The following is a 14,606-nucleotide window of genomic DNA, read 5'->3' on the forward strand; positions in this document are numbered from 1 at the left end:
TGGTTTGTAGATTGCTGCTCCATGATTTTTGTGTTTGGTTTTTGTTTGGGGTTGTTGTTTTGTTTTGACCTAGCTCTCTCTCCTGCCTTGTTTTCTCTTTGAGTCCATATAGAGAAGTGGTATATCACGGCATTAAGGAAAATAATTTATTTGATACAATTGCTATACACATCCTATTCAAACATTAATGACATAAGTACTAAAACATACTGTGAGGTATTGAGGTGGAATTATGCAGATAGGGAAAATGAGGCACAGAAAGTTGAGGTGATTTGTTCAAGGAGGAGTCAGGGACAGAGCAAGAAATGGAATCCATAGCTTCTTACTCCTAGTCCCAAACTACACCCAATCTTTTTCCCCAGTCCATGGTAAATAGAGATAACTTTTCTTCTTCTCGTGATTGTCGTTGTGCCAGGGCAGTAGGTGGGTTGTTTGGATCCTCCTTTCTCATCTCCCATTTTAGCTGATTTCTAGATACATGCTTTTTTTTATTTTTTTTTTATTTTTTTACTGTTAGTAAAGTAGGAATAGGGAAAAAACAGAGGGTATGAGTCAAAATATTTGCATTTTTAGGTATTATTCTGTTCTCTGAAACATGTTGTCCTTGGCATATGAACAAAATCTTTAATGGTGCCAACATAACTCACATGGGATACTAACTGTGGAGTGTAATCCACTCCCACTCCCCTGCTTTTAAAGTGGATGCTTTCAATGGGTGTATCAACACATAAGAATCCCCCACCTCCATGAAGACTTAACTCCTCGTGCCATTGCCACTGACCCATAAGTGCATATTGGGGAACTTCATAAAGTCAGCCACCCCTTATCAGGGTTCTTAAGGTGTGTGAAGGATATATAAAGACTTTGGACCTGATCCTTCTCCAGCTGAAATCATTAGCAGTTTTGCTATTAACTTCAGATGAAGCAGAGAATTGAGCCCAGCATGAAACCAAGTATTTTAATTTAGGGGCAAACTGCATATTTCTTTATAAACAATACATAAGGTTTGGTGATTTCACTGTGTGGCTGCTTCTGCACATATTTTCTGTGGTTTTGATCCTTTTGATGTTCTTAGTCCCTCCCCACAGTTTCAGTTTCAGCTTTAAATTTGACTGAATTTGAAAATTCTGAGTGGAGCTCAGTCCAAACTCTAACTTTCATCTGGTTTTGCATCAGAACCAAAATCAGTGATGACTTCATGATATCGACATAATACCATAAACTGGCCCTAATGTTTTCTCAAAACTGGGCTTAGGTTTGGTCTTAACATTCACAGATATCAAGGGAACCTTCCTATGAACTTAAACTAAGTGTCTAGCTCTTAACAAAATCCACAACTAGGTGAATGTTGTGGTTTGGGTTTTGCCTTTTTTTTCCCAGTAAAGAAGTTGTACATGTAAGTAAAACAACTTTCTTGACATAATTTACTAGATAGAGATTGGCCCAAATAAAAATAGTTCCAAACTTTGAGGAAGCTGAGTTTAGGATCTAAACTTGGCTGCTGGTTCCCCATCTCTCTAACGTGCCGAAACAAACCAATAATTCAAAACATCCCCAAACTTTCAGGCAGTTTAGATCCAGATCCAAACACAAAGGTTATTCTTTGTCTCTATAGTGGTTCTAGACACCCACATGTTTTAAGAGAATTTAGATTAAGATCTGAGCTTTGAAACTTGTCCTTTATTTAGTCTCTCTCCAGGTAGAGTAGATCAGACAAACATCAGTACTTCTGAAATGAAAAGTTCAAAACTCAAGTGCTTCTGTCTGAAACTTCTGCTGCCCATTCAGTTCTTCTTCTCTGGGTACACAGAAGACTTCAAAGGCAAAGCTGTCACTGGCATTTTTTACTAGAAGTCTGCAGATGAGAAAGCAGTGCTTAACAACAACATTTAGTTTTTAAGCACATTTGTCTTGTTCTAAATCTCATGGAGTTTAAATTGTTGTATTTATTTTGCAAGCCTTGGAAGTAACAAGAGAAAACAATGTTGTCTTTCCTCATACTTATGGTACAACTGTGGTGTAATCTTCCACACTACATTTTAAACTGTATAGACCACAGTTCAGGGTTATAATGGAAGAGGGCTTCCTGGGGGTTAAAATATATGGGATTAAAATCTGTGATTTCAAGGAGTTGGAGGTATTTTAACTCCTGCTTAGACCACTAAGCCATCCCCTTCAGCGATTGCCAATGGCGCACTAAAGAAAAGATTACATTAGCTGTAACCTCTTTGTGCACTGTGCAATATTTTATCACAATTGCAGTCAGTACAAATATGTATAGAATGTGTATTTGGATTTTTGTATGAATATGGGTATCTGCATATCATAGCCCTGCTGTTGTATAATACCTTTCAGTTGAGGATCTCAGAGTGCTTTGTAAACAATGATAAATTAAAATTCCCCATTTGGTGCCCCATTGTGAAACTGAGGCACAGAAAGATACACTTACTTGCCCAAAGGCAAACAATGAATTCTGACTTCCAGACCCGTGTTTTAACCACTAGCCTATACTTTTTGAGCACTGGTATATTGTTCAGAGTGAAAGCTGTCATCAGTATCTTCACAGTGGTGTACTTTACAATTAAATGTTTGCTGATCCATAGCTGTTAATTTCACATCCGTCATGAACGCAGCAGAGAGAGGGATTCAGAACAGACTAATACGCCCTTTGATAAACATCAGAACTAAAAATATTAAGCTAGATCCAGAGGCTGATTTTGCAAATGCCCCCTATCTGTTTAATGGTCCAAATCAGTGCCTCACTTCAAGCACCTTGGAATTTTGAAGGTGTCCTAAATCTAGATCTAAATTTTGTATCTTCAATTTGCCTCTTCTGAAAATGTAACAATAGCCTTAACATCCATTCTTGTCAGATTTGTAGAGCAATCCACACTTTAATGGCAAAGTCACAAAACCACCTTCTTGTAAATCAAAAACAAAAAGTGAAACTAGATTTCATACAAGACACATAATATGACAGGAAAAATTACTGAAATAAAACAGGGAAGCAAAGAAAGAAAGAAAAAGAAAGAAAACCAGTTAATTATTATGATGATATAGTTCAACCTAAACTAGAAAATAGCATAAAATTAATTTTAAATTAAGGTTACATAAGTAATGCAGCCCCTATGAAAAAATGAAACCTACAGCATTACCTCTAAATAAAACATGAAAAAAGGATATAAAGGATGCACTGCATCCTTATGTGAGGAAAAGTTGTGATTAGTTGAAAGACTTCAACCTAACTTTGACCCATTTTTTCTAATGTGGATTTAGCCTTTCTGTGCAGAACAATGGAGGTCCTTTCCTGCCTGCCATAGGAAAACTGTGGGAAAGGGCTCTCCTCCAGTTCCACAGACATACAGAGGTGCACAGGAGCAGGGATACCACTACCGTTTTGCTGGTCAAACAATCATTTTTCTCTCAAGACACAGGCTAAGATTTTTAAAAGTGATCAGTGATTTTGGGTGCCCAACTGAAGATGACTTTAAGGGGCCTTTAAGGTATCTGAAATTGGGCACCCAAAACCTGAAGTACCATGATTTAACTAATCTCTTTAAGACCTAAAATTGTATCTGTCAAATTTTGACATGTAAACTTTCACTCTACTCATGCCTTCAGTTGGAGGCATAAAAAATGGGCACCTGTGTGGGAGCCGGTACAAAGTTCTTGATTGTTGTTACAGTTCAAGAAATTAGAGTTCTAATCCCAGCTCCTCTCTCATTGGCTGAGTTTGGCAAGTCCCTTAATTCCATCCTGTGCCTCAGTTCCCAATCTGCTTCCTGGGCAGTGGAGCATACATTCCTTAGCATCTAGGAGAGGCTCATATAATACAGTGATTAGTGTTATAGAAAAGCATATAAATACAGCAAATGAGATACCCGAATTCCTGGATTGTTTCGTTTTCCTCTGTGCGTGTTTCGAGTTCCTATAATACATGTCAGTTCCAGAGCTAGCATGGGTTTATAGTGCTGGCAAAACAAAGCGGGTGCAAATTACGGTGCAACTGAAATAGCCTGGTGCTTTGAAGCAGTGGATTGCCCAGTTCACCTCAGGGCATGTGTCTGAGTTCACAGAAACATGGCTATCAAGTGCACCCTGAGTCATTAGATGTGTTATCCAGCAAACAAGAAGCCTAATCATATTTTAGTGGGAACAGTCTTATGATAAACTCTGCTTTAGTGAAGCTCCATATATAGAGCAATTTCTCCTGGCCGCGTATATTACACGGCAAAGAAAAGCTACCCTGCTGCGTATCAGAAGGCTGTAATTTCATTTAGGGGTTCTATTGACATCGTAAACTGCAAGTGCAGAGCTCAAGTGGCTATTTAAGTCATAGGAACTTCAGGCTGAAATTACTGCCTAGCAGTAATTGCCCCTCCCCCCCGGGTATGCATGCCCATATGTATGTACTTAATGTTTTCATCTACATGCCTATAAATAATAAATCTCTTTAGAGGCTTGTGTAGCAAGCAGCTCCATAAAATGACAGTTATCTGCCACCCTTGCAGTCAGTGGTTGGAAAAGCAGCACAACTTGCAGAGTGGTGGGGGAGAAGGATAAAACAGGCGAGAATGTCAAGATACAAGGCAAGGCTTTGTGCACAGGGAACGTGCTGAGGAAACTCGGTCTTTTCTCCCAATGTGACTCAGGAAGGTGAAGTACATTAGGAGCAGCAAAAGAAGCACATGCCCCCTCTCACCAGTGTTTGTTACCATGATAGCTGACATGTCTGACCTTTCCCACTTGTAAATTACAGACATACACCCTTGCACATGTGAAGATAAATGTATTGTGCTATCCTGTGATCCACCAGAGCACATTCCTATTTATACCATGCCTCACTAAAGTCATTCCCTGGAGTCCCACGAGTGACATGCTACTAGGGAAAGAGACAGAGTTAGAGAGAGAAAATATGAGAAAAGGATTCATAATTGAATGGAGTGCTCATAGAATCCTAGACCCATAAGGTTAGAAGGGACCACAAGTGTCAGCTAGTCTGACCTCCTGCCAAGCTACAGGATTTGTTGTGTCTAAATGGTGAAACCAGAATTTCACAGGAGTGTGACCGTCTACAAGAGAGGAAGGAATTAAACATTTTTTTTAAAAAAAAAGTGCAGTAATGCAAAGGGCGAAAGTCAAACTGATGAATGTTAGGACTTTTGAGGCAAGATTTCTCCTTGGTTATCCATTCATCCCCTGCCATACTCTATCAGTCCTTGCATACTCTGAGAGCAAAGATTCCTCAAATATTCTCAAAAAGAGATGGATGGAGCAATGACCAGGCTATAATCATCCTGTTTTCCATTTTAGCTGCACAGGTGACACTAATGAAAATAAAGGCCATTCAGTGGCCTCTCTGAATTGATATTATTGGTTTCAGTCTGTCTCCTCCTGGACATCTATCCACAGCTGGAATCCCCCTCCCCCACCACCAATGGGATCTCTAGAGATTCAACAAGAATTCCAAAAATGGAATGGTCCATTTAAGATGAAATATACTCTCATCTTTACAGGACTGAGAAGGTGTAAGAAATGTGTATTGATCCTGCATCTCTGTTTTCATAAGAAACAGAAGACTTCCCAGTCTCTCAGTTTATCAATCTGATTCATTGCACGAACATTAAAATTCACATTAGGATTTATTTCAAGGGGTGAGTGAAGGCTGAGGAATATTTGTTGTTGTTGTTGTTTTTTATCAAGGAGGTGAAGTGAGCCATTGGTTATTGGATAAGTCAGGAAGCCTGACTGCTAATCCTTTATTGATCAATGACTGTGTGACCTTGGGCAAGTCACACAGGCCAAAATTTTTAACCGTGTCTATTAATTTTGTATGCCTCAGTGTTCAGGAGCCTAACATTGGTGTTTCAAGAGACAGAGAAGAAGATAAGGTTCCCAAAATTAGTGCCCAAAATCAGTATGCACGTGAAAATTGAGATCTTAGCTTCTCTTTAGCTCAGTTTCTTCAACTGTTAGGACAGGGATAAATACACCAGGGATAAATACATTTATCTTCACATGTGCAAGGGTATATGTCTGTAAGTTTTCTTGAGAGCTCTGTATGAAAACTAGGTACTAATTTTAGCAGTAGGATGTTACATATATTTATTTATTTATTTTAAATGGGCCAATTTTTCCATTCTTAAATTTCATTTAAATTAAACACAATTACATCTAATCATGTAAAATTCTACATAAAAAACTCTCAGTTAAGTTAGTAAAACTTCCATGATTTAAAAATGTTTTTTAATTTTTCCTTCTGGTGCTATATATGGCATCCATTGGCCTGGAAAATCAATTAAATTGATGCCTCTGCTTCTTAAAGTGACACCTGAGACAGCGGCACAGTTTAAATGAAGGAGCAGTGTAGAAATTAAATAAGCAACTTTGTATAAACATGAGGCATGAAAGTCTGCATTAAAAGGACAGACCTCTCTTTGGACCATGGTCAAGCTACACATTCTTCCATTTACATGAGCAAAGGGTTACACCTTGTAGTGTGTGTAAATACATTATCCAGTGCTGTGTTAGGTATTTTCAGTGAATTAATTAGAGCAAGCTAGAGATATACTGATGCACCTGCATGCATAAATTTCTGAATCTGTTTGCCTGTCAATGGAATGCAAATGGCATCCAACACAATGATCAAAATGTTACTGGGCCAACTTCTTAACCCTTTTATTCTGAGAATAATCATTTGTATGCCACTGATCCTTTCTTTCTCCCCATTGTTTGTGTCAGGTTCTGATCACTGGTGTTGTCAAAGACTAGATTGTAAACATAAAGCAGATGTAGGAAAATTGATGCTCTAGAGCTAAACATGGACTATGGCTGGCCTCATATTGAAGGTGAAGGTGCAGCCCATGGAGACAAGAGGCCCCCACATTCAGTGGAATCAAAATAATGCAGTGCATGCTGGGAACCATAGTTTCCATGGGCCACATGTCTACATTTAATAATGATGAAAGTGGCCACTATCTTTTAAATTTTGTGCAAAATAGGTAACTGAAACTATGCAGTGCTAAGTACCTTCTGTGAGGTGCTGGATGCCTGAAGATACAAGTTCTCTATTCAACCCTCCAGCTCATAGAATGGAGCCGTTCTTATGCAGAATTTGTGTGCCTGAGATCTAAAGTTATGTTACTGTGTTGGTGTCTATCCAACAAAGATGTGTGTTCTACTTATGCCATGTGGAAAAATGAATAAAATATCTAAAGTTAAAAAACAATTTATAAACACCATATGCATGTACATACCGCGCACACAACTTCTCAATGAAAATATCACAATGGGATAACCTTCCTGATTCTAGATGTAAAGAGGCTGTAGAGGCTGTAACTTACTTTGTCAAGAAATTATGTAAAGCAAAGGCTGTTTCTTCTAAAATCTGGTGGAAGTATAATAAATAAAACAATAGGTTTTTAAAAATTAAAATATAATTCTGTCTATCTAATACCTTGCATTGCTAAGAGGCCCATCATCATAGTTCCTGCGCTCTACAAGATAATGTTTAGCAACTAGTGTCACTTCACTTTTTGGTGCCTCCATTTCCTCTGTTTTCCAGAGAAGGTTATGACAGTGACCCACTACCCTAAAAGACTGAGAATCTTAATTTATTAATGTTTGTGAAGGATTCTGAGACTTGTTTCAAAGATGGAGAAAAACTAAGGTAGAGATTGGTGAATGACTCTTGGTATCAAACTGGGAGTTCAACACAGAATCAGGAATGGAGCCAGAGTCCTTCCCATCAGACCCTGGCTTTAACCATTAGGTCACATAGCTGTAGATTTAATAATAGAATCACAGATGATAATTTTGGCTTTCAATGTTTAGATTTTTTTTCTTTTATTAGTCATTTAAAATGAGCTGTGATGGGTTGCTTTAATGTATATACCTCACCATTATCATTTTGTGTCTTCAGTATGAGACTTCCAGCTTGCATATGAGAGTAAGTAATGTGACTATTTCCTTTTCCTCCTTATTAGAATCTCAATTCTGAAATGCTGGTTGGGTGTGCAATGTTATGGCTATTTTTACTTTATTAATCTTAGTTTTCTTAACCTGTTCAGTGATACTTTTTATTCCCATCTAACCTAACATCTACCTTCTTATGTAGGGGCAAGATATGGGCGCAAGAGAAAGCTGAATGACTAGTTACAATTTGATCTGTTTTCGTTATGGGAAAGGAGATGCACCTTTGGCAGAAGAAAAGGCAAATATGTGTCTTTCAAAATCCTTAGAAGGCACATGTTTTAGTGAGCAAGAGGCTGACTGGACTTGACTGTATTTTTTAATTCTGTGCATATGTAGGAAGCTGGTGGAGCTGAGTGATGTATAGAGAACTGCTCTGTCACTGTGGAAGATTAGAGATTTGAACAAGAAGATGGGCTTACTAGTAAAATGAAAGCAATAGCAGTTTATGATTAATGGCTTCTGGCAGAGGCAGCACATTTGATATTTTTTGAGAATTAGGAATTGATCCTGGGACAGTTATGGATCGGAGTGCCTTGTGGGGGATGCAGATAAGTAGGGAACCCCAGCTGGCTTGTGTGCTTTCAGTGAATGCTCCAAGCATTGCATCAAACAATAAGTCGGGAGAGTCTACAATTTGGGATGTTTAAAAACATGTTTTTGGAATATTTAAAAGAGACTTAACAGATCCATGAGAAACACAGTATTTACCCTACTGGAGCACAGTATTTACCTCCTTCTAATCTTGATTCCACCTTAGAAGCAGCCAATATTGGTTTTTCAGGGGAAAGTGTTTCCACTTCTATAGGGTAAGGAGCCAAATGGGCAATACAGTACTGAAACTCTGGCATGTAGACTGATTTTCTTCCTGACACTTTTGTAGTGATCAGCTAAAACCTGAAGCATGAAGCTTGCTATAGTATATGATACACATTAAAATGTGAAGGTAGATTTGTCTTTTCATGTGTAGCTTCAGGGCTACTTCATGGTAATTAAAATTAGTCACCAACTTGTGAGGAAAACATAAAGAAAACTATGTATTTCAGAAAGTAAAAGAAAAAAGGAACTTGCAGAGCCCGCTTGTTTTTGTTCTTGGCAAATAATTAGCCATTTCAGTACATTCTAAGGAACTTTTTAAGAGTTCCCCCTCCCGCCAGGAGTCTTGTTGTTTGCCCCTCCCTCTGCCACTTTGATACTTCCTTGAGAACAAGAATCACTTTTGCTTTGCATGCCATTTATTCTATAAAATAAAATGCTGTTTTCAGATTGATATTTTCTCCTGTGTACAATAAACAAATGTATAATAACACTTCGCTCTTACATAGAATTTTTAATCTCAAAACACTTTACAAAGGCAATAAGTATCATCATCCCCATTAATAAAAGATAAGGAAAGTGAGGCCCGGAGAACTGGAAATCATTCAGCCACAGTCACCCAGTAGGCCAGTGGCAGAGTCAGGAATAGAAGCCAGCTCTCTGTTTTCCTGCCTAGGATTTTGTCCATTGATACTGCTTCTCTCACAGTGACTTGCTTATGATTGGCATAGTTTTTCCTGCTTCATTTTTATCTGTATGCTAACACAGAGAGACTTTGAAACAATATAGATAGTAGTGTTCACATCCTTTCTTCATTACAGACTGAGTATTGCTGTTCAAATATTCTATTAGCAGGACATTAATCCCATTCTATCAATTCCCAAGCTGATATTTTCCCCTCTGGGAATGTCCCCCAAATCCCTGTGACATACAGTTCTGCGGCTCTTCCCTTTGGGAATTGATTCCAAATTCTGATTATTATTCACATGCTTTGAAATTGTGAGAATTAATCTCAGGCTCTCATCCACTATTCTTGGACTGAAATCTGTCTGTAATTAAGATTTTGGTACTAAATGGAGATTGATCCTCTGATTTTTCTTCTGACTGGTAAACTGAATCTCGGCTCACTGAAGGGTTAACACAAACTATTCTGACCACCAGTGTTTCTATAGGGCCTCTGAGAGCTCAGGCATCTGACTGAAGCCCATGGGACAGTTGAACTGTTCTCTAATGCTGAGCTTCTGCAGAGAAGTGTGAAAATTCTCATAAGAAGCAGAGAAAAATGGAGCAGACATGGTATGGCTGAAACAGCAGGAACATTGCATCAGAAAAAAGGAAGAATAAATGAATGCCTACAGCACAGCTTTCATGAGCAACCCTACGATAACAAACTGGATTGCACGTGTGATTGCACTGAAAGGAAAAGTTCAGCAGAGCTGTCATAGGAAACAGACTTTTTCCATCTCTAGGTAGATGTTTATAACTAGCACTACCAAGCTGGTAGTGAACCAAAAATTGTTACTATTTGATGGCCATGTGAAATGAGTTTCATGGGTCTCAGTCTGCTTCCCAATCAACAGGTGTCCATACCACAGTTGACACTTACCCTCCTGGGCATTCTCAGCAAAGATACCAAAGACTGAAGAGCCAAAGAGGCCACTCTATGCCTAGAGCCCTGCAAATCCACGGATATCCACAATATCCACACCTTTGGATAAGGATGTGGCTAAGTCCCGTGCCTTTTGCCAGCATGAAATTAGCACCACTTTAGTTTAAAATATATAAATAAAAAAATTCAGCAGAGAAATTATTTCCTCTTAAAGCTTCCAAGGAATCATTTAGAAAGAACAGTAGAGAGAAGAATGATAAAAACAAAAAATACCTTGACATCTAATCTACCCCTTTTATGATTCCATCAGCAGAGAGTAAGCCTTTGATAAACTTTCAGTCCAAACTGACTCTGTGTGTGTTTGTGCGTACCTGAGAGAGAGAAACTGCAAGAATACTGAGGATAAAATAGCTGCTATCTCTCCACACAGGCAGAGCTCTCACAACTGTAAAGGTGCAATGCAGAGGAAACACAACCAGACCCCCACAGTGCCACAGCTACATAAATCCTCTTTATTCAAGCTGGAAAAGCTGGATCAGAATTCTCTTAGATTTAGTTGCTGGGATCTGGATCTACATTTTGTGTCTCAAGCCTATCTCTGCTGTTACTAGAAACACCATTTCTTGTGGTGACAGTTGGCTCTTGTGTTCTCTAACACTTCAGAAGAGAACCTAGTTTCCTTTTTTCCTCTTTTTTAGCAGTGGGCAGCCCTGCAACCTTTTGATCATGCCGACTTTGTACATTACATGACTGAACTCGGCTATGCCAAACATCCTTTTAGGAAGTTGACATTTGTGTGGTTTAAAAAAATAAAAAGAAGAATGAATCCCAACTGCTTCCTCCTGCCCTTTTGATTAAGAGAGAGTGGTAAGTCAGCAGGAGAGGTGCAACTTTTAACAAGCAGGGGTGTGCACAGGTTGATTGAGACCTTTCTATAGCAAAAAAAGGGGGGGGATGGGGAGGAAAAGAAAAGGGAACAAAAAGAGTGATGTTAAGCAACACTAGTCGGAGCTGATTACAGGGAATGAATAAATTCATTGATGGGACAGATACAGAGACAACAAAAGATATAGCATAGGTAGGGAGAACCTATGGAGTAATCCTAAACAAGGGGAAGGAATTTCCATTTTATGACCAATGAGAACCCTAATTTCAATGATTCAGTAACCCTTTCTTTTCTGCTGCTGCTTGTTCTGATAGTTTTGTGTGCCTATCCTGACCTATAGAGCCCCATATTGCACTTTGGCCCCACAGAGCTCTGCCAATGCACCTAAATGCTGACCAGCATCAGCCTGTGCTCATTTTGTCCTAGGACACCAGCACACTTCGGCTGATGCAGGATTTTAGCCTTAGGGATGGAGATGAAAGGACTGATTTTAGAACTGTTATTTGGAGTAAATAGCAATGAGATGTAGTGAGAGCTCATCTAGGGGTATAAAATAGGACTGGGACTCAGCATGATTCTGTGATCAGTATGAGGCTATGCCAGTGATTCTTTGCATAACTGTGGGTAAGTCATAAGACTTATTCTAACCCTCAGTTGATCAAAATGCCAAAAGCTAATTGAAAAATCATACACCATTTCTGAAGTGAGTTAAAAAGTTGCACCTATTGTCCTTTTCTGATATCCTCACTTCCACTTCTGTTACTTAAAAAAAAATCTGTTTAACCCGCTTTATTATGTCCCCTTGATGATGCAGACACACTTTCCAGGGAAGTTTGTTGCAAACAGCTCCATCTGAAACCTAAACCTGTACAACTTGATCATAGAGGAGACAGAGTTTGCGTTGCTCAGTAGTCCACCCAACCTTTGCAATGACAGAGATCATCACAGACTGGGATTTGTGATAGCCTGTCATTTCACAGCACAGACTTGGGAATACAGTATGCTGTACTGTCTGTAAGGCAGCCTCAAACGGAGCAGAAAATACGTTCAAGGAAAACATGTTTCAGTGCAAGTGATTGAGAGTGAGTGAGCAAGAGTCAGGGATTAATCATCTTTATGAATACCAAGAATACCCAATTACAATAGTTAATGGTACCAAATTCTAGAAGAATCTTCTGTTTCAATGCGGAAGCCAGTTTTCATTATAAGTAAGAGAATATCTGCCTACTGTGGGGTTTCTTGCACCTTCCTCTGGTGCTGGCCACTGCTAGAGACAGGATTCTGGGCTGGAAGGATCACTGGTCTGATCCAGTACAGCAGTTCCTGTGGTAGAGAGGAGATATGGAGATAGTTCAAATCACCGCTCAAAAGTTCTAATGAAAGAATATTGAAGTATATTCGATCAGAGCGCAGTTTCCAGCCATGTGTTAAATGGGTCCCTTGTGAAATTTTGTATTTAATTTGTCTTTAATGATTAATGAAGTATTTAAAGAGGAGCACCTGGACACATTGCTGCCTCACCTATTTGAGTGCTCAATTATTTGACAACCATGTGCAAATGCATCTCACCGTAACCCACTGCTCTATGTGTGTTCTGTTTCCCTTCTCCATGGCTGATCCACTGAGGATAGCTGCCTGCTATTCATCCCTGCTCCTGAATTTAGTCTTCAGCTCAAGCAGCTGAGTTTTGTGAAGCACTGAAGAAGATACTGATTTAAACCCTGCTGATGGCCAGTATTGGAGAGAAAGTGTTCGATGGCTAGTGTTGGAGGGAAGGCCAATACACTGGAATGCAGTTGCTGTGAGGTGCTGCAGCCACATGCACAATTTTGAAATCTCCATGTGCAACTTTATCGGTCCCTGTTTCAAATCTAACCAGCTTCACTGGGCGGCAGTAAAGGATTTAAATGCCTCCCTTTGGAATTGATGATAGCAATGGATGGATGAACTGGGGTAAAGAGTTGGATGCCATTCCAGGGAAATGTACTTGGATCAGTATAACAGTAGTTGGGAGGCGTTCCCTGTAAGCTGTACACTTGTGCAGTCTCACGTGGGAAATCCCAAAGCCACCCAGCTGATTAGCAGAGTGCCTGCTGCTAGGTTTTGTTTCTACTGTTCGCACATGCCTCAGTGCACATCTAAATGTATTCCACAAATGGATGGAAAAGATTAGGGAATGTTGCTCAGGAGTGTGGCCTGCCGAACTGCGGTGGTAAAACTGTAAATGAACTGTGTTTAAAAGGACTTCCAAGCACTACCATCTTACTGAAAAGCAAGGTCATCTGTGATGCCAGGAGTCAGAATTCAGCATCAAAAAGATCATAAACCAATTTGATTTGACTTATCAAAAGAGGAGTTTTGTGGTTTAAAAATAAAATATTTTGCTTTGGCAACCGACTGTGCCATTCCTTTCATTTGAGTGTCCAATATAGTGGGGAGGGAAGGGGGGAATTAAGTCCCAAATAACCTGAGTGACAAGATGATATGGCAACAAAACCTCTTTTGCATAGTTTCCTCTTCTTAAAATGAACTTGTGGGTGGCCAAGAAACAGAAATGAATATTTCTGGGCAGATTTAACTTTTCGCATAGTTGAAAATGGAACCAGAGAACCACAGTGTCTTTTGTTAATGAAGTTTATAGATTGTTACTTGCTAGCCCTCGCTTTCTCCCCGTAGAAGGAACTGCTATCCATACTTGCCAGGTGTATATCATACACAGCCACCCAACTTGTAGCATATGTAACTAAGACTACTCACCCCTCCAGTGTGTAGGATATGGTTGCTTTTGGTGACACATTTCGTGGAGGAGAGGGGGATGTCGGAAATTGACCGTAACAGATGGGTGACTTTTAATACAGAACTTAATTTGCTTTGGAAATATTCTCTGAGCTTCTCAGGACCTCAGATTAAATCCTAGTGATTCTGGCACCTTATTTCTTGTGCAAGTCTTATTAAGTGACCTTGCAAACAGGTTGAAGGTGGGGAAAAACTAGCCAGAAGCTAAATATCTCTTCCCACACTCCACTAGGTGTCACTACGTTCAGTAGAAATCTAAAAGGAAGGGTTTGGTGCTGGGGCCATGAGAACAATTCAGCCTGTCAGGAATTAATATTTGTGCCTCTGTAAACAATGGAACAAATGGCATGTGGTTTCATGACTCCAACATACAGTACATCAAGGGGCTCACTAAAGCAATATTTTTACTGTAGTTTGGATATAAAAGGCTCGTTTTTACCTTTGCATGTATTATCCTCTCATTTTCCCATTCTTTAAAATGATGTCTTGTGCATAGGGTTGTCATTTATAAGCCAACTGCATTTTGCA

The 14,606-nt window shown here is 39.4% G+C and overlaps 1 protein-coding gene across 48 annotated transcripts in view; it reads left to right on the forward strand.

The window, feature by feature from the left end:
* The window catches only part of ZBTB20 (zinc finger and BTB domain containing 20), a 723,674-nt gene that overhangs the window by 449,864 nt on the left and 259,204 nt on the right, over positions 1-14,606 (forward strand). The gene's annotated exons all lie outside the window — the stretch shown is intronic.

This window comes from Pelodiscus sinensis, chromosome 1 (assembly GCF_049634645.1).
Source record: "Pelodiscus sinensis isolate JC-2024 chromosome 1, ASM4963464v1, whole genome shotgun sequence".
NCBI lineage: Eukaryota > Metazoa > Chordata > Testudines > Trionychidae > Pelodiscus > Pelodiscus sinensis.